Below are 20,426 nucleotides of genomic sequence, written 5' to 3'. Positions count from 1 at the left end.
GGGCTGAGCAAATAACCTTTGTTTCCGTTTAAACAAACGGAAGCAAAGAAGAAAAGGTCTTCGGTCTTCGGCAATTAGCATCCCGGGCTATTGGGTTGCCAAATCGAAGCGTAGAGACAACCACAAGTAATGATGAATTAGGTTGGAAAAGCGAAAAAAATTGAAAGATAAAAACTGAATTTTAGACAAAAAATTGCAGTTGCTGTCGTGTTGAGAATTACAGGAAGACCGGTTCCGGAGAGTTTAGGGAGGAGAGGTAGAGTGGTGAAGGCGAGAATGGGTTTGGAATCAGCGATCTGTTTGCGGATCTCTTGAGGGGTGTTGAGAGGGTTTGTGGCAGTGATGATGGCGCCGAGGGACATGACGGAGAGACGTAGTTGTTGCAGTCGGAATACACACGGAAAGAAAATTGGTTGGGATTTTTGGGTGATTTCTAAGCTTTGTGGAGGATGAGTGAAGGCTAAGCAAATTCTTTTCAGCTCTTCATCGAATCAAAAATCTTGATTAAGCTCTCTGTTCTTTATTATTAGGTCTTTATGGTTAAACTTTAGTGAGCATAAATGGCTTTTAGATCTAAAAACCCCAAAATCTACTTCTCTACATGGCTCTCATGGCAGCTCTGGTTCTGCTTTCCTCCATCGCCAACACCGCTGTACACATCTCGGCAGAATTCATAGCCAAGCTGAAGGTGAAGGTCAATGAGGGAGGAAAACATCGGTACAACACGTTGGAGTGTCTTCTGTCGCACATGTGGAAGAAGGTGACAATGGCTCGTGGGCTGGCAGCTGAGGAGTGCATCCAAGTGAGGGTGATGGTGGTGGCTGCGGCAATGGTGGTTGTAGGGTGGTGGTGATTTGGGGTATAATTGGAAATATGAAATTGTGTATCTAAAGTGCATTTTCTACAAACGTTGGATACCTCAATTGTCATTATTTATCTTATTTTGGTTGAAGTTAAAATTGTCTTTTCATTTTTTGGTTTGATTTAAATTAACATCGTTACCATAGAGGGAGACATTTGAGTTTTTTTAAAAACCAAGGAATGATCTGAGTTTCAATTGAAAACCAAGGGGTGATCTATAATTTACCCTATATATATATACGACCGTAGTTATAGAAACCTTGGTCATTAGTGAAATTTTAAGATTTAAAATTCCCATCTAAGTTTTCGATCGCCGCTCTCTTCCCCCGTCTCTTTCCCTTATTTTATTATTTATTTAGACTTTAGCAAACGCAGGAAGAAGAAGAAGCAAACAAACCTTATTTTATTATTTAGTTAGACTTTAGCAAACGCGGGAAGAAGAAGAAGAAGCAAAAAAAAGAAGAAGTAGAAGAAGTAGAAGTAGGAGTAGAAGAAGAAGAAGAAGGCAAACAAACCTTATTTTATTATTTAGTTAGACTTTAGCAAACGCGGGAAGAAGAAGGAGCTAAAAAAAAGAAGAAGTAGAAGAAGTAGAAGTAGAAGTAGAAGAAGAAGATGAAGGAGAAGGAGAAGGAGAAGAAGACGAAGGAGCAGGAGGAGGAGACACGGTAAACTAAATTTGTGTTTTGTATTTATTTACATTTTTTTGTTTGTTTTGTTTTTAATCTCTGTCTCTTTCAATCTTTGTTACTTTTACCTTTTTTTGTTTCTAACCTTTGTTATTTCTCGTTGCAGAGACGAGATGTGTGGAGGCGGTTGGGCATCGGGTACAGGGGAAGGGGTAGGGAGATGGAGGTTTATAGAGGCCGTAAGGTAAGTTTGTATTTTATTTTTCTAACCTTTTGTCACTTTCAAATCTCTGTTACTTATTTTTTCCCCTTAGTTTCTAACCTTCTGTCTCTATGTCGTTGCAGAGACGAGATGGGTGGTGGCGAATGGCATGGCGGTGCAAGGAAGGGGTGGGGAGGTGATACTTAGCAGGGGGCAGGGAAGTGGGGTGCGGTCACAGGGATAGTGGCGGATGGGCATGGGGGTGTAGCGACAGGTGGCGGGTGGTCAGGGGGTGCAGCGGCAGGGTGGTGCGTGGGCATGGGAGTCCAGGGGAAGGGGTGGTGTGCTGGTGGTTTGCTGAGGCGGTCAAAACCTGCCCTTACCGGAACTGGCAGGGGTGGGATTTTTTTTTTAATAAATACTTTTTACTTAGCTGCAGTTTTAGAAACCCTGGTTAAAAGTTATTATATTAAAAAATAAAATTTGAAAATAAAAACTTTTATAAAATAATTACATTCTGTCATGAAAATGTATCTTGTAATTTATGGACACAGTTTTAAAAAATCACGGCGAAAAAACCATTACACGCGTGGATGTAAAAACCGCGGCCATATATGTCAAGAGGGTGATTTAGATGACACGTGTCACCCCAATTCTTACCAGGATCAACGACACAGTATCCCAAGCCATAGTAAAAAATCAAGGACCCACCCAAATGATTACATTTGCTTAAGAAGAAAGGAATAATCCATTAAACATTAGAGAGAATAAGAGCGGAAGCAATATTTATATAAACAGTTACAATGTGTTCAGATGGCTAGGTGATACAGTAATAGTCTAACACCGACAACCGCTGACCATGACATAACTACTCAGAATAATAGTAAGTTATTATAAAAAGTGTTAATGACGGACACAAAGTCCCTAAATAATCAAAAGTGGGGACAATCCCCAACACCATCAATGCCCGTAAGCACAATCATCACAGGGGTAACCGTCGCCATGTTCATTTGACACAAACTCAGGCTCCTCTGCACCAATACTGTCATACTCTGCTGGTTGAGCCTCTAAGCTAGCCAAGTAGCCACCATCTGCATCAAAATCTAAAAAGTTGTGTACACAGGGGGTTAGCTCCACTGAGCCGAAAGGGAGTGCACAAACACACAATCACACATAGTTCATGATGCATGTAATGTTAAATATATTTTCCTCCTAACAAATAGTCTAAGTCATGGTATATGTTACTGTGATAACTCGGAAGACACTAAGGGTCACTTATCCTATCGCCCCAGTGAAACCTCAATTATCACGAGGGAGCCTACGTTGGTAGAAGCCATAGACCACCTAGTGGCAGACCCCGATAGTCATCACTACCCCTGACCTGGCCTTTCCCACTTCTACAAGCAATAGGTGCTCAGACTATCCAACACATAAACCCCTGTTGGCAAGAGTCGTAGCATAAGGGAGCATAAATTCTAGCCATAGATATACTACATGCAAGTCCTATCGTCCTGAGAGGTATTCCGGAAGCATTAACGTCCCATTCCATCTAGTACCCGGATACCAGCACGGCACGACGCATACAGATCAGGATGGCAAGCAATGAATACAATAAGAATTTCTGGGGTTCCGGCATCGGCATATCCGACACCATAACCCAATAAAATACAGTACAATAAAGATATCCACATTTCATCAATTCATATCCAACAGGGTTTTATATGCAAAGATGCAACATGGCAAGAATGAATGCAAGCATGTCAACCATCATGTGATCTATATTGTTATATTTTATATATCAAGCCCAAACATCACCAAAGCCCACTCACAGTTTGCTTGCTTGTCATTCAATGTGTTTGGTAAGGTTTACCTTGGTGCACGTACTTCCGTACAGATTCTAAAGTCTGAGGATGCATGAGAACAACGGTAGAAGTGTATAAGTGGGTCCCATAAGGGGTCCCAACAATTTATTTAAAGTTTGGGTCAAGACAGCAGGGGCAGATGCAGGAACGGAGGCAGCCAGGTGAGTTCGATCGTGGATCCGTCTAGGCCAAACCCAAAAAATATATGGAACGGACTCACGGGTGGATATGGAACATGGATCCGCTCGTGCATCCGTCCGAACCTTGAGACATTCCCGAGAGCAACATGAGCTACGAGCGGATTTACCAAGTGAGTCCGCTCGTGGCTCCGCCCCAGGCTAGCAGCTAGGTTACACTAGACGGACTAAAGGGCAGAAACACGACAGTGGATCCGCTCGTGGATCCGTCGCCATTCTTTTGAAATCTGTGAAGATCATCACCTCTAGCCCTTCATTCATGGAACCATAGAGGTCCGAGGGTTGGGGAGGTGAGTCCAAACCTTCGTTGGAGGTCCAAAACACATAGTCCTTTAAAGAATTTAGGGGATTCAAGGGATTGGATCCATCCCCAAGGTTCTTCCCAAACCTAAACTAGGTCTTTAATGCTTGAACAACATTTAGGTCATCAAAGCCATGAAGGCACTAAAGGAAAGGGAATGTGAGTCTCAAAGGGAGCATTCAATAAGGATATTGGGTTTCCATGAGAAACCCTAAGCTTGGAATCAATCCCAAGGGGATCCCCAAACCCGAAAATGGAAAAGAGAGGGAGGAAGATTAGGACATTTACCTCAAGGATGGATTAATGGGTGATTTCCACCTCCGTAGTCCCTCCAAGCTTTTCTTCTCTGAGGCCTTCAATGCTCCTCAGGTCCCAACGTTTTGGGTTGATAGGGGAAGTAACAAGCCTTAATGGCCAAGTCTTGCCCTTAAGACTAATCCCCACTTAGGGTCCGTTTGGCTTGGGCTTTAAGAGCCAAAACTCATTTAAAAGCCTCCTTAGGCAAATGGGTCCACCTATATGGCACACCCACAAACTAAGGAAACCAAGGGTGGGGCCAACCTTGTCTAGGTGCCTAGATAGGATGCCCGGGGCACGGGATGTGGGTCACCCAAAAGCCTTAAATAGCACGGGCAGACTAACGGACGGTAACAGTCTTGGTGAGTCCATTCGTGCGTCCGTTGCTGCTGTAAAGGGCAGGACCCTCAGGAAATTGATTGGGCTTTAGCCCGCACTTCAAGGCCAACAAAGGGAAGGTATACTAACATTTATAAGGGCAGTATCTTACCCCTCGACCATCACGATGTGTCCTTCGTGATCCCGAAGAATTTTCCAATCGCGATGGTAAGCTCATCGCCAAAAGAGGTGTCTAGTTGTGGAGACATAGCAAACACCTTTCGGTACTCTTCACTCCGGGGACTCGTACTAGGAGGATGGTCGACGAAGTCACCATCGACAAATCTTCCCCACTGCCTGTTAAGGAACCTCTCCTCCACAAGTAGACCTGTGAACTGGTCAACTATCTTGTGGCTAGGTTTGACCACAAGTGAAAATAGCTCACCAGCGTACACAGCAGTAGAATCTACACGTCACAAGAGAGAAATTATAATTAATAGCAAATCCAGACGCGGATGTAGCATCCTCCCCACCTTACAAAATTTTTGTCCTCAAAATTTGTCTTACCTTGTAAGAATCCAAGGGAAGGGTACTTTGCTTGCATCTCCACCTCGGCTTCCCAGGAGGCTTCTTCTTCTGAGTGGTTGCACCACTTTACCTTCACATAATGAATAGGTCTATTGCAGAGATTCACCACCTTGCTGTCCAGGATCTTCTCAGGCTGTTCTTTATGAGACATATCCACTGCCAGCTCTGGTGGTTCCTGAGATAGAACATGATTGGGGTCATGCACGTACTTTCGCAATATAAACACGTGGAAGACATCGTGCACGCCATCCAAAGATGGTGGAAGCACTAATCGATAAGCCACCGGTCCAATCTTCGCAAGAATCTCATAGGGCCCATTATATCTCGGGCTTAGCTTACCCTTCTTGCTGAACTGCATCACGCGTTGTTCGGTGACACCTTGAGGAATACCTTGTCACCAATAAGGAATTCTAGATCCTTTCGCCTTTGGTTTGCATAGCCCTTCTGCCTAGACTAGGCAGCCTTGATTCGCTCATAGATCGAGTCTACCTTCTCACAAGTTGCTTGGATCAATTCCGGCCCAAGGATAGGCCGCTCACCTACTTCGTCCAAGTACAATGGAGTACGGCACTTCTTCCCGTACTGAGCTTCAAATGGAGCCATCCCGATAGTAGCTTGATAACTGTTATTGTAGGCGAATTCGACAAGCGAGATGTGCTCATCTCAATTGCCTTGCATATCAATGGCACAGGCTCGGAGCATGTCTTCCAATGTTTGTATTGTCCTCTCTGACTATCTGTTGGTCTGTGGATGGAAGGCAATGCTAAAACTCAATAGGGTACCCATAGCTCTTTGGAATCCGCCCCAAAGCTTGGATGTGAACCTAGGATCCCGATCCAAGAAAATGCTAACTGGAACTCCGTGCAGACGAACCACGTTATCAATGTACAAGTGGGCCAGCTTATCCATAGAATAGGTGACCTTGATTGGGATGAAATGAGCTGTCTTTGTCAACCTATCCACAATAACCCATAGAGCATCAACACCTCTAGGTGTACGAGGTAGTCCAGTGACGAAGTCCATGGTGACATGTTCCCACTTCCATTCTGGCACGAGCAATGACTGTAGAAGGCCATGGGGCCATTGTCTATCTGCCTTCACTTGCTGACAAGTGAGGCACCAGGCCACGAATTCAGCTACATCCCTTTTCATTCCACTCCGCCAGTAATGTCCTTTTAGGTCCTTGTACATTTTAGTACTACTTGGGTGAATTGAATAGGAAGAATCATGTGCTTCTGACAACTATTCCTTCCTTAGCTGATCGTCTGTAGGAACACATAGGCGATCTCTAAACATGAGAACACTGCTATCTGTCAATGTGAAATCCAGATCTTACTGTGTGTCACCCTGGATCGCTTCAAAGATCTCCTGAAAGCGTTCATCTGAAGCCTGAGTTGACTGAATCCTTTCCACTAAGGTTGATTGCACAGATAAGGCTGCTAGAGATAGAGTAACACCCTCTTCCAACAATCCAAATCCATCCTTCTAGCTTCTTCAACAAGTTCCTTACTGATAGCCAAGGATGTGATGGACAAGGTCTGGGACTTCCGACTGAGAGCATCCGCCATGACATTTGCCTTACCCGGATGATAATGGATGGTGCAATCATAGTCCTTCATGAGTTCCAACCAATGCCTTGTCTCATGTTGAGTTCCTTCTGAGTAAAGAAATATTTGAGGCTTTTATGGTCACTGTAGATCTCACTCTTCTCCCCATATAGATAGTGTCTCCAGATCTTTAGGGCAAAGACCACAACCGCCAACTCTAAGTCATGAGTTGGGTAATTCCTTTCATAATCCTTCAGCTGACGAGAAGCATAAGCTACTACTTTTTCATCCTGCATCAGAACACAGCCGAGGCCCATCTTGGAAGCATCACAATAAACTACCATCCCCCCGGTACCATTTGGAATGGTAAGTACCGGAGACGATATCAGCCATTGCTTCAGAACTGGAAATTTCTCTCGCAGTCATTTGACCACTCGAACTTCACTCCCTTCTGGGTCAATCGAGTCATAGGAGTAGAGATCTTTAAAAAATTCTTGATAAATCTCCTATAATAGCTGGCTAGACCGAGGAAACTGTGAATATCTGCTACATTCTTAGGTGTCTCCCAGTCAACTACTGACTGTACCTTGTCGGGGTCAACTTCAATACCCTTCGTAGAAACCAAGTGACCTAGGAAAGCCACTTGATGTAACCAGAAATCGCACTTGCTAAACTTAGCATATAGTTGCTTTTCTCTCAAGCGCTGCAGCACAAAGCGAACTTGATCAACTTGTTCTTCTTCGCTCTTGGAGTAGACCAGGATGTCGTTAATAAATACGGTAACGTACTTATCTAGCACGTCGTGAAATACCCTGTTCATCAACTCCATAAAAGCTGTCGGGGCATTGGTCAGTCCGAAGGACATAACCAGAAACTCGTAGTGTCCATATCATGATCTGAACGCAGTCTTGCTGATGTCACTACCTTTGATCTTCAATTGATGATACCCCGAGCGGAGATCAATCTTGGAAAATACCCTTGCGCCTTGCAATTGGTCGAATAGATCATTGATCCTAAGTAGCGGGTACCGATTCTTGATCGTAAGCTTGTTGAGTTCACGGTAGTCAATGCACATACACATACTACCGTCCTTCTTCTTTACAAACAAAACAGGTGCACCCCACGAGGAAACACTTGGCCTGATGAAGCCCTTCTTCAATAAGTCATTAAGCTGCTCTTGAAGTTCTTTCAATTCTGAAGGGGCCATTCTGTATGGGGCCTTAGACACTGGGGTAGCATTGGGCACCAAGTCAATCATAAATTCTGTTTCCCGATCGGGTGGTAACCGTGTGAGGTCTTCCGGAAAGACATCAGAAAAATCTCTTACTACACTTATCTCTTCCATAGGTGTAATCTTAGCTTCAGTGTCTAGCACGGAGGCTAAGTAACATTGACAACCTTATGCTAAGAGCTTCTGAACTTGGAGAGCCGAAATGATTGTCTTTCTAGGCTTTTTACTTTTGTTGCCCTTGAACACAAATTCATTGTCTTCCCCTGACTTGAAGAGTATCTTCCTCTCTGCGCAGATTAGGCTAGCTCCGTGAGTGGACAACAAATCCATTCCCAGAATGATATCAAAGTCCTTCATATCTAGGATTATCAAACTGGCCTCGAGTCCATGGTCGCTCACTCGAACAGGGCAAGAGTTGAAGGCTTGGTCGAGCTCGACCTTGCTTTCAGTCAGTGTACAAACTATCAGCTTTTGTTCCATACTGGCCGGTTCAATTGGTAATTTCTCGGCAAAGGAAGGTGATATAAAGGAGTGCAATGCTCCTGAGTCAAATAATACATAGGCAGGTAAGGAGCACACAGAAATCATGCCTGACAAACACCGAATAGCCAAACATGATAAACTTAACATAAAGAATTTTACTAAGGTGGTTGAGTACAATACCTGTGATGACACCAGGGTCAGACTGGGCTTATTCATGAGTGACAGAATAAACTAGCCCCTGAGTCTTGCTTGCTGGGGGAGAAATAAGTGGGCGAACAACAGTCTTTGCTTGGGGCAACTTGGAAGTCACAACTAGCCATGAACCCGGTTGTCGAGGTTGTGAGCAATCCTTGACCATGTGGCCGGACTCTTTACAATTGTAACAAACAAGAGTCTGGGTCCCATAATAAGGAGTAGATGTAGCTTTAGGCACCTGGGCCACATCAAGTCTATGGGACTGAATTGGAGCTACATTGATGTAGGCCCCTCTCCTCTCGAACTTGTTAGGCCCCCTAGAGTCATGTGATGGCATTGGCCTCTTACCCGCTTGTATGGCCCTATAGTTCTCCCTCTGCTGATCTTCTATCAACTTGGCGGCTTCAACCACTTCTGCATAGGTGGGGTACTTGTGTAGTACCACAGAAGTACTTAAGCTGGCCCTAAGTCCCCTTTCAAACCTTCTTGCTTTCACGTCCTCAGTCTTCAAGTGGGTCGGAGCAAAGTAGAAGTACTCCTCAAAGATTTGTTGATATTCAAGGATCGACTTGGATCCCTGGCTGAGGCTCATGAATTCAATTTCTTTTTTCTCTCAAAAATTCCTTGGGAAGTAATTCTCGAGAAAGGCTTCTTTACATTGAGCCCAAGTTGTACTTGGCTCAGAAATGTTCCTTTAAGGAACGCCACCATGCATCAGTGTCACCTCGAAGTTGGAAAGTAGCACATCGAACCTTCTCAAGGTTACTACACGGTAGTACCTTAAAGATCCTTTCGAGATCCCGTATCCAGGTAGCGAGGAACATAGAGTCATGGATCAACTTATAAGAAGTAGGTGGACGGTGCTTTTGGAACTTCTCAGAAAGTTTGGAGGCATCAGCCCATTCCGGTACCACATTTCTGACTGGTAAGGTAGCCAAAGCAGGAGGAGGTGGATTTTGAATCACTTGCACAGCAGGAACCTCACTTGCAGCTGGCCCAGGAGGAGGAATGATAAGAGTGGTATTAACTGTGGGATTAGGGACTTCATGCACTAGAGGTGACACTCTTGGTCCTTCCTGACCAACATTCTAAAGCTGGGCAGTCAGATTCTGCATAAAAGTACGCTGCTCATTCTGGGATTCCCTGTGTTCCCTTTGCATGTCGCCAAAATATTCCCTAAGAGTGCGGCAACATCCGCATTAGTGTTCACTGGAGGCGGTGTAGGCAAACCTTCCTCAGAAACATCACTGGCGTCATCCCTAGGAGGGAAACGATTCCGATTGCGAGTATTGACCATGATTTAGCACCTGATATAGATAAGATGCCTCACATGTTAGCACAAGGACAAGGGAAATAAATGCAAGGTAAGGGATCTTAAGGGAAGCAAGCATAAAATTGTACACAAGGTGTGTGTACCAACACACAGGAGAAACTAGGGCCCTAAGAGTGAGGCTGAGCCAAAAATATAGGCCAATAGCCCTTTAGAACACGGGCGGACTCACGGACGGATCTAATCTTCTGAGTTCGTTCGTGACTCCGTCGCGAAATTAGACTGAACGGACTAACGAACGGATGTGGAACATGAGTCCATTCGTTCGTCCGTTCTCAGGGTGTTCATTGGCCTAGAAGACTGAGCCGAACGGATCTACAGATGGACCCTTGGATCGTGGTTCCGTTCGTTCGTCCATGCAGTTCAACAAATGAAAGGTCAGGGTTTTTATACTCAATGGATTCACGATAGTGAGTCCGGTCGTGCGTCCGTTCGAAAAATTTTAATAAGAATACTAATCGTGCCATTCTCTTTCATTTTGGCTTGTTGGGAGAAGGCGGAGGCACAGAGCAAGGAAGCCCAAACTTTGTCCGCTCGAGGTCTTACACTTTAGGTTTGTGGATTTTAGATTCCTTCAACCTCAAATCCAACCCACTTACTTCAAAGTATGAGATCCATTCCCATTTTGGTTCCCTTGAGTTGATTTTTTTTTTTGATCTTCTTCTAGGGTTTTTAACTAGGTTTTCCCTTCCCCTTTTCATGGAATTTTGTTTGATTGCTTGAATAATGTTAAAATCTTATTCTTCTTGTTTTCCTTAACTCCTAATCTGTTTGTGAACATGTTTAACCATGTATACACCCATCGATTGGGGCTAGGGTTAGCCAAAACCTTGCCAAAACCAAAAATTTCCTACTGCTTTGGTTATTTAATCTTATGACATGGAAAGCATTTCTGTAGACACTGATTTTTGTCACCCCCTGATTGGCGATGATGACAACAGGACATGGACGGTGGACGACGCACTATACCTGACCCATAAGCCCAAGAACCATTCTGAACACAAAATGGCCCATTTTAGGCCCAAAAACAAAGGGAAAAGGTATTGCGCTCCCACGGGGCCATGGGGCTCCCTCCCACGGCACCGTGGAGGCGTGTACCTAATTTCCATGGTGCCATGAGGGGGTGTGACATCAGCTTGCTGATGTCACCCACGGTGCCGTGCAAAAGTCCCCCACGGCACCGTGGACATCTCCACGGCGCCGTGGAGGATTTATCTGACCCAAGGGTGAGGGGTCCCCTCCCCCATAAATAGGAGGGTCCCCCTCCCCCAAAAAATAAGGAATTCTGGGTAGAGAGACCCTCCCCAAGTGATTTCCACCCCCCTTTGTTCCATTTTTACCCTCCTTTCTCCCCTTTCCCTTATGAGAGTGTGAGTGATTGAAGCCTTCTTTCGCATGGGTAGATCCTTCGATTATCCCTTCGAGCGGAGAGCATTTTTGCTCATAGGCATTGTTATCTCGTCAGTGTACGGCTAACAGTCAAAACTCCTCGTTACGGACGTTATTCTATCCGTTTTCTCCCCACCAAATCACTTGAAAGAACCGTTGCTCTGTTCAAAAGGAATCAACGTCAGTCATTCATCCATCTCCCCTGAGCCAAGGGAATATAACCGTATAGGTATAATTATCGCATTCTTGTTGTTTCAATGTAGTCCTTTCGTATTTCCTCACTTTAGTCTGTGTCTTTCATATATGTAAGGTAGTTTATTATGTTCTAGTTCAATTTATAACGTCTGAATGTAGTTCATAGTATCTCCCATCCCCGTAGTAAAAGAGAGAGAACATTCGTCTTTATGTAGCATCTAATACAGAGAGACCAGCTTCGGCCGGGCGGGGTAGGTGCCTAAAACCTTCCCACACTCTTAACCTGACCCCTTACCCGAACCTTTGGTCAGACCATATGGAGTCATGTAGTCCGATTCCGTTCACAACGGATAGGGCTACACTTAATGGGTCCTAGGCCCTAACCCTAGGTGGCGACTTCACATTATGTTAGCATCTTTTTATATGATCCCAATTCCCATTTATCAATATTATACATTGACAATATTATCCATATCAATACGATATGGTCGCCAAGAAGGCTGCGGAAGCCCATTTATCAAACCCCGAGGACCACGATACTTACAGTGGCGCCTTCACTGGGGATAATGAGTGGACAGACGTCCACTCGAGGTCAGATTTTCTAAATAGATGCTACCAATAAATGACAGAATGTTCTCTCCAAACTCTTGTGTGAAAATAAAAAAATAACAATAAATACCATAATATGTTTGTCTGGCTAACCCTTGTGTGTGTACTAACCGCATCATGCATAGTGCTCGAAGTGAAATCAAACAGCGAGGGTACTCCCTGTCGTGCCTTTACCCCCGGGGAGGTGAGGCACATCATACAAAGTACTCTGAGATTGGATGATAGCCGCTTCCTATACCACTCTCTTGCACACACACACTGTATGGGAACCCCTCTTACCCCCGTAGTTAGTCGTTGGACCTCATGAGTAGTCATGGGTAATTCGCGGCGAAGCTACAGCCCTTGATATTTACTGTACGAGTGTAGAATCACCAGTGAGGGTATTCACTAGTGTGTTGTGGAGTGCTTTCGCCACTCAAAAAAGGCACTAGCTCGATTACTCTGAGTTTGTGTGACCTATTCTCTAGGTATATCAAAAGAATCACGTGCCTACAATTCGCAACCACGAGCGATAGGTATATCGGTTCTGTCAAGGGTGACCTTGTTCTGTCCTATGGAAGCCCACCCATTACATGCATCATGTAGGAAAATAGACCATATACGATTAGGGTACAACACAAACTAACCTTGTTAGCTGTAAGAAAGACCGAGTTTAGGGTCACTTGACGATTAACCTAGATTCAATACGAGATGCAACCAAAGGTAAGGAATTCCATAGTCCCGCGATGGTCCCTCGAAGAAATATGGAAGTCCACTTCCGTATGATGGAACCTTACATGACCCCCGAAATAAGGGCATCTCATGTTGATCCCAGACACAATCGTCAGTAACCCAATAACTAGGATCTTTCTTCTGTTTGTTTTTATGTTGTGTTCAAAAAATGCTTGGGCAATGACGGTATTCGAAGCTCGCATTCAGAGAGATCCAACTGAAACTCTGATGACAGCTTCGACTACTTGAGCCAAACAAAATAAAAAATTTAATAAAAAAATATATATATATATATATATATATATATATATATATATATATGATCAAACAAAATGGTAAAAAAAAAAAAGAAAGAGAAATAAAATAATTTTTTTTTACATATTTATTCCTTCTTAGGACCTGAACTAGATCTTCTTCTCTTTTTCTTAGTAGCACAATTCCGTCCTTGCCCATCTGGCTGACTCGGGCCAGCCCACCATTCTTCTCAAGATCCCCGACCTCTTCTCATTCCTGTAGTTCATCAACTGAGATATCACTTGTGAGTAACATGGATCCTACAGAGGACCATTTGTCTGAAAGTCACGTAAAAAATCGAGTGGATAAGCTGCAAGCAGACATGGCCGAAATGCGGTAACTCATGGCACAACTAGTGCAGTCAGTCAACGAACAGTCTAAGGGCGGATCCATATCTGGGCCAATAAAGCAGGAAGTTCGGAAAACCAACTCCGCGACCCCCAAAACTCCAATCTCCATAGTGGTAGAAGAAAGAGAGGACAGTCACCCTACGAACCCTCCTGAGACTGAAAGGGAGAAGAAGATGAAAGAAAAAGTAGCCGAACTGGAAGTGGTTGTCAAGGGAAAAGTCAAAGAAAAAGATGAGGAAGACCTGGTGTTCTTTCCTGAAGGAAAAATCCCCAAAGATTTCAAGTGAAAATTGGACAAGTTCGATGGATCGGGAGATCCTAGGGCACACCTCAAGAATTTTGCCACCATTGCCAGATCATGGGGACTTTTTAAAAACCAAATGGGATAGGCATTCTTGTATTCTTTGGCCGGATCTGCTTTGGGGTGGTTAACACAGCTCGATCACACTCAAACCCAGTCATGGGCCTCCATGGTTAAGGCATTCACTAAGCAATATTCATACAATACTGAGATGGATATTACCCGGAGAGAATTGGAGACCTTGAGGCAAGAACCAAGTGAAGAGTTTTCAAACTACATCATGCGGTTCAGAGAGAAGGCCGCAAAGATGTGGAACCACCCTATTGAGGAGGAGGAGGTCGAGATATTGTTAAAAAATCTATACAGGGAGTATTGTGAGAGGATATACTACCAACATATCAAGACATTTGATGCTCTTATGACGATTGGGAAGAAGATTGAAGACAAAATCTTCAAAGAAAGGCAGAATCAGGGTATGACCCGTGAGGGCTCAGGAAGCTATTCGACAAGGAAGAGTCCAAGAGCCAAAGGAGGAAATGCAGCAGGAACAAGCAACCAAGTGGTAGAAGTCCAAGTGGTAACCGCAGGATCCACCCCTCTTGTGATCCAAACTGAACCCGAAGCACCCAAGAGGACTTTTAACTTTGAAGGAATGACACCCTCATTGTTATTCACCAAGCTCATGAACTAGGGAATGATCAATCCAGTTCCCCCTAGGCCTGTGGATTTGAGCAACCCACCAGCCTGGTATAAGCCCAATTAGTACTGTCATTATCATGACCAACAAGGCCATCACACTAATAGATGCCAATTTCTTAAGCATGCGATCCAGGATTTGATTGACGAGGGCAAAATTGAACTTCAGAAGAAGCAGCCGTCAAATGTCACCACAAATCCTCTGCCCAATCATGGGTTAAATATGCTTCAAGAAGATGCTAAGCATATAGATCGTACCGCTTTGATTCACCCAGTCGGGAAGAGGAAGCTAATGAAGGCGCATGTCTATATAGCAATGTTGACCAAGAGACTTAAAGAGGAAAAAGAACCACAGACTCAACAAGAGATGTCTCAAGAAGTGGATTGACCCGATTCCCCTTTCTATCATCCAAAGTCAGAAGGTGCCACCTGAGCGGATTACCCGATGCCTGCATGGAAAGTCTCACAACCACTGGTGAAGGGGACCTATTCTCCGGAATCATCTACAGGATCAGTAAACATGTTGCAGGAAGAAGCATTGTTCCAAGATCCTACTACATAGATCCAGCCCATTCCATGGTATTTAGGGAAAGATGAGCAGTCACGGCAACTACGGGCAGAGAAGATGTAGGTCTGCATATATTGTGCCATAACTAACTGTGATAGGAATGTTCAAACAGGTGAACAGCCATGTGATCGCGGTAGAGGCATAGCATCCATCAATCGGCTTCGAAAATTGGATTTCTTAGAGTTTGGACTAGAAGGTCTCGAGTTAATGACGCCATTGTGCAAATATGGCTTCTCACCATCCGAAGTATGCCACCTGGTCCCTGAAGAAGAAGGAAAAGAAATCACCAGAGTCACACCCCAATTCCTCAAAGTAGTCTCAGCACTGGCTATTGGTCAAGTTCTGTTAGAAGAAGTCTCTCTTATCCATATAGGGGGAGATACTGACAACAACTCAGATGAGGTGGACGACCAAGAAATCCACGAGGAATGGATAGAGTATGCCGAGCAGAGTCCGACGATGGATGATGAAGGAGTGGTTGCAATGGATTAGGTGAATAACATCGGGAGCGATGATAACAGCGACCCGACCAATCTCATCCAACCCATATCATCAGATGAGGACGAAAGCAGGGATGACAAGGAAATATCCTCACCAAAAGTCCCCAGAAGTGATTGGACCGTGTCTAGAGAAGATTTTGAGCATTGGAGCATGAGCGTATTCTACCAGGTGACAAATATATTGGATGTTTCCACCAATACTCAAGAGATCCTTTACAAGGCCACTTCTCTATTCCCAAACCTCGTGTGCAGCAATTTCGCAGCATGATGTGAGAAATTGGTGATGCCAAATGAGAGTGATGTACTCACTTGGACCCTCCACGAGTTGCAAAACATGACTTGGTTAGCCAATGCTTTAGCTCGGGACCTGTTTGGAACCCCTCCTGAAGATCTGGCCTTGTATTCGGATTCATTCTCCTATCCAGACCCACCTTGAAGAAGTGAAACATGGGATGCATTGATATCAGTCTCGGGGAATTTCAGAGTGACCCCACCAAAGGCATCTTTCTTATGGACATCAATGATGAAAGGGAACAACAGTTAGAAGAAGAACAATCATCTGAAGAAGATGAAAGTGAACAAGAATCTGCATCCGAAGAATCCAATGATGAAGAGTCCGAAGGGGAAGAAGAAACAGAGGATGAGGAACCTTGGCAACCAAGGACACGTCGGGAAAAGTATGAAAACATCTACGGACCCGCACCATGGGCTTTGTCATTCCAGGTGAACAAGATCCATTAGGATGTAGACAAGATCCAGGAAATGCATATGAGGACGGTGGTCTTGGATGATAAGTACCAAGAAGAGCTTCAACAGTTAGAACCCGTCAAAGAGTAGTGGTCGCTCCCTCAAGCAATCCATCACTTGGAGAACTCTATAAAGCTAACTTTAGCTCTGGTACAAGACCTATGTGGGATTCCTCCTCCGTTCCCAAATCGGGGCAACAGAGAATACTGTACGTGGGTAAGAGTGCATGATAATTTCCATATGTGTCATGTCAATGAGGAAGGAACGGTTAATGACCCTACAGGGAACATCCATCCCATTATTTCAAGCCCTGAAGAGAGTGCCAAAAGTTCAGGTTCCAAAGGGGAAAGGAAGGATCGCAACTTTTACAAGTCATTGGCGGAAGCAAGAAAGATTTAGCTAGTTGATACCAGAAGATTCTCACACAGTCTAACAAGTGGCTAAGAAGCAAGAAACCCAATCGGAAATCCTAGATCAAGGCCAGAAGTCTATTGTGGCCTTGTCCAATGAGGGAGCTGAAATCTGAACTTGTCCCAAGGGTCCCCTTATCATCACTGATAATGACGAAGAGGATGGTAACTTTTGTCCAGTCAAGTTGGTCATCAAAGGAAGAGAGTAAGAAGTTACGGAAATCAAGAGTGGCCGAAGCTTCAAGAATAAGGATTTAATAGTGGAAAAATATCGGTCTAGCCAATCAACGATGGTCATTGAGCCAGAAAACCGAGTACTAGACCAATTAAAAAAGGCCCAAGCCAACATCTCAATCTGGGGATTATTAATGGCGTCACCAACCCACCGAGAAGCTATTTTGAAAGCTTTCACCAAGGTTCAAGTACCCATAGAAATGGGACCTGAACAATTATCTCACATAGTGGGGGCCACTTATGCCATTCAATCTCTCTTTTTCTCAGAAGAGGAATTACCCCCGGGAGGAAGGAACCACAATTGGGCACTCTGTATTACTGTGGAATGTAACAAGAACCAAGTCCCCAATGTTCTGATAGACAATGGGTCCGCCCTCAATGTAATGCCTCTCAAAGCAGCAAGATGCATGGGTTTATCTCTTGACAAGATGAAGTCATCCAGTCAAACCATCAGGGCATACGACAATTCCATGAGGGAGGTAATTGGGATTCTTACCACCAATGTCAAGATCAGGCTAGCCCACTTTATCATAGACTTCCAAGTCATCGACATTCAAGCATCCTTCAATATGTTGCTTGGAAGACCATGGCTGCATTCAATAGGAGCCTTAGCATCAAGTCTTCATCAGAAGTTGAAGTTCATACATGACCAAAAAGTGATTACCATCTTCGGAGACCCAGAAATGGTGCACATTTTGACCAACATTGAAGTAGGTGGTTCACCCTCACAGGAAGTACAGCTAGGTGGGTTTGAAATTGGCCACATTCGCACTACCTCTGCAAATGGAGAAGATTGGAGTCTAGAGAAATTCCCGATGATATGGAGCAAGGCCTCTATAAAGATCATGAAAAAGATGAAGTACTTTCCGGGACTAGGGTTAGGAAAGAACCAACAAAGGATACCAACAGTCCCAGAGATACAAGCTAATACCAACCATCAAGGTCTAGGGTTTAATTCGAACGATCCAAAGAAGAAAGCCTCAGGACAAAAATATAGTGCGGCAAATGGTACTCCGTACTTTAAGACTCTGAACGGGTACTTCGTGAAGGAGGGAGAAAACTTCCCTTACTGTGGAAATCAAGAACCATGGTTCAATCAAGAGCAGGGCAAACGTCTACCAGGGCTTGAAATATTCTTCGAGAATGAAGTGGATTGGGTGGCCATGGAATTGGATCAAGCCAGCAAGAAAGAAGCTCAAGGAGATTGTGGGATCGGCGAACTATTCGAAGTGGCAATGATCATTGAAGAAGAGGAAGAGGGACTAGCACCACATCTTCTCATACAACCCCTCCAAGGATCCATAGCAAATTGGGCAAGAATGATGGAAGATTTCCGTATTAATGAGTCTAAAGTTATAACCACCTATAGCATAGTTCTGTCTAAGTCTGTCCCTGAGTCTGTATCTGAGTCCCGTGGAAATGTCCAGTCTATTGGGTCTGTCTGTACTCTTCCCTTTATCATGAATGAAATTGCTGATTCTGAGTATGTTCCTTCTTCTTCTTCTTCCTATTCTTCTGATGATGATAATGTCTTAGAACATCATAATCTGTTAGAACAATTCGAGCAAAGAATAGCTCAACCCATTCGAGAGAACACCCATCCTATAAATATAGGGACCGATCAATGCCCTCGAATGATCAAAATTGGTTCTTCTCTCAATAATGATGAAACATCCCAAATGATGCCTCTCCTCAAGGAATTTGAGGAAGTCTTTGCCTGGTCCTACAAGGATATGCCCGAAATCGATCCAAAGATTGTGCAACACGAATTACTGACATATCCGAATGCTCGCCCAGTCAAGCAGAAGTTAAGGAGGATGCAGCCAGAATGGAGTGAGAAGATCAGGGAAGAAGTCATCAAGCAGTGGAATGCAGGATTTCTCCAAGTAACCCAATACCCTCAATGGTTATCGAATATTGTCCCAGTCCCTAAGAAAGATGGGAAGATCAAGATGTGTGTGGATTTTCGTGACCTAAACAGGGTCAGCCCTAAGGATGATTTTTCGCTACCCCACATTGACATTTTGGTAGACAATACTGTAGGCCATGCTCTGCTATCCTTCATGGATGGGTTCTCAGGATATAACCAAATCAATATGTGCCCGAAGGATAGGGAGAAGACTGCCTTCACTACACCATGGGGAACATTTTGTTACAAAGTGATGCCTTTTGGGTTGAAAAATGCTAGGGCAACATATCAAAGGGCGGCCACGACTATCCTACATGACATGATACACAAAGAAGTAGAGGTGTATGTCGATGATATGATAGTCAAATCTGTTGACCGACAAGGCCATTTTGTAGCCCTCAGAAAATTCTTTGAAAGAATCAAGGAATACAAGCTAAGGCTGAACCCTCAGAAATGTGTGTTTGGGGCCAAGGCAGGAAAACTGTTGGGGTTTCTTGTCAGTGAAAGAGAAATAGAAGTAGACCCTGACAAAATAAAGGCCATCACAGAAATGCCACCACCCCGGACAGAAAAGGAGGTACGAGAGTTCTTAGGTCGCATCTAGTACATCAACAGGTTCATATCTCGATTGACATCCACTTGTGAACCTATCTCCAAAGTCCTAAGGAAGAAAGAGCCGAAAGAGTGGAATGAGAAATGCCAAGATGCCTTTATGAAAATCAAAGGGTATCTACTCTCTCCTCCTATACTTGTCCCTCCAGTGCTCGGTGAACCTTTGCTCCTATATTTGTCAGTAGGAGAAATAGCGATCGGATCAATGATGGCCCATGTTGGCAAGGCGGATGGAGAAGAACATACAATTTACTATGTGAGCAGGAAATTGTTGGAGTATGAAACTCGATATGCTCCTATGGAGAAAACCTGCATGCCCCTGGTTTGGGTAACTAAGCGTCTAAGGCATTACATGGTATCACATCCCGTCAAGTTGATCTCGCGAATGGATCCAATTAAGTACCTTTTCGAGAATCCAGCATTGACAGGGAGGATGGCTAGGTGGTTGTTGCTATTATCAGAATTTGACATAACTTTTGTCAATCAAAAATCTGTGAAAGGGCGAGCAATCTCTGACCATCTGGCAGCATTTCCCTAAGAAGTTGATTCCCGAGCAACAGAGGACCTTTTCCCAGATGAAGATTTGCACTCCATAGAAGCGGAACCAAATAAAGGGTGGTAATTATACTTTGATGGAGCCGTCAATCAAAAAGGATTTGACGCATGGGTATTACTAATAACCCCAGATGATTTTTACTTGTCGATGGCCTTCCGATTAGAATTCAGTTGCACCAATAACATAGCAGAATATGAAGCTTGTGCTATTGGGTTAGAAATGGCTTTGTCTGTAGGGGTGGACAAGATTAAAATTTATGGAGATTCCTCCGTTGTGATCTATCAAACACAAGGAAAGTGGAAGA

The 20,426-nt window shown here is 44.2% G+C and overlaps 1 long non-coding RNA gene across 1 annotated transcript; it reads left to right on the top strand.

The window, feature by feature from the left end:
* The first annotated feature begins 217 nt into the window (after positions 1 to 217).
* LOC122669890 lies at positions 218 to 16,286 on the top strand. Its single transcript, XR_006334096.1, has 3 exons — positions 218 to 373; positions 13,714 to 13,721; positions 16,277 to 16,286. It is a non-coding gene; the product is annotated as an uncharacterized LOC122669890 (long non-coding RNA).
* The last annotated feature ends 4,140 nt before the right edge of the window (positions 16,287 to 20,426 follow it).

The sequence above is a fragment of the Telopea speciosissima genome, chromosome 7 (genome assembly GCF_018873765.1).
Source record: "Telopea speciosissima isolate NSW1024214 ecotype Mountain lineage chromosome 7, Tspe_v1, whole genome shotgun sequence".
NCBI lineage: Eukaryota > Viridiplantae > Streptophyta > Magnoliopsida > Proteales > Proteaceae > Telopea > Telopea speciosissima.
This window is presented reverse-complemented; position numbering and strand designations above follow the sequence as displayed.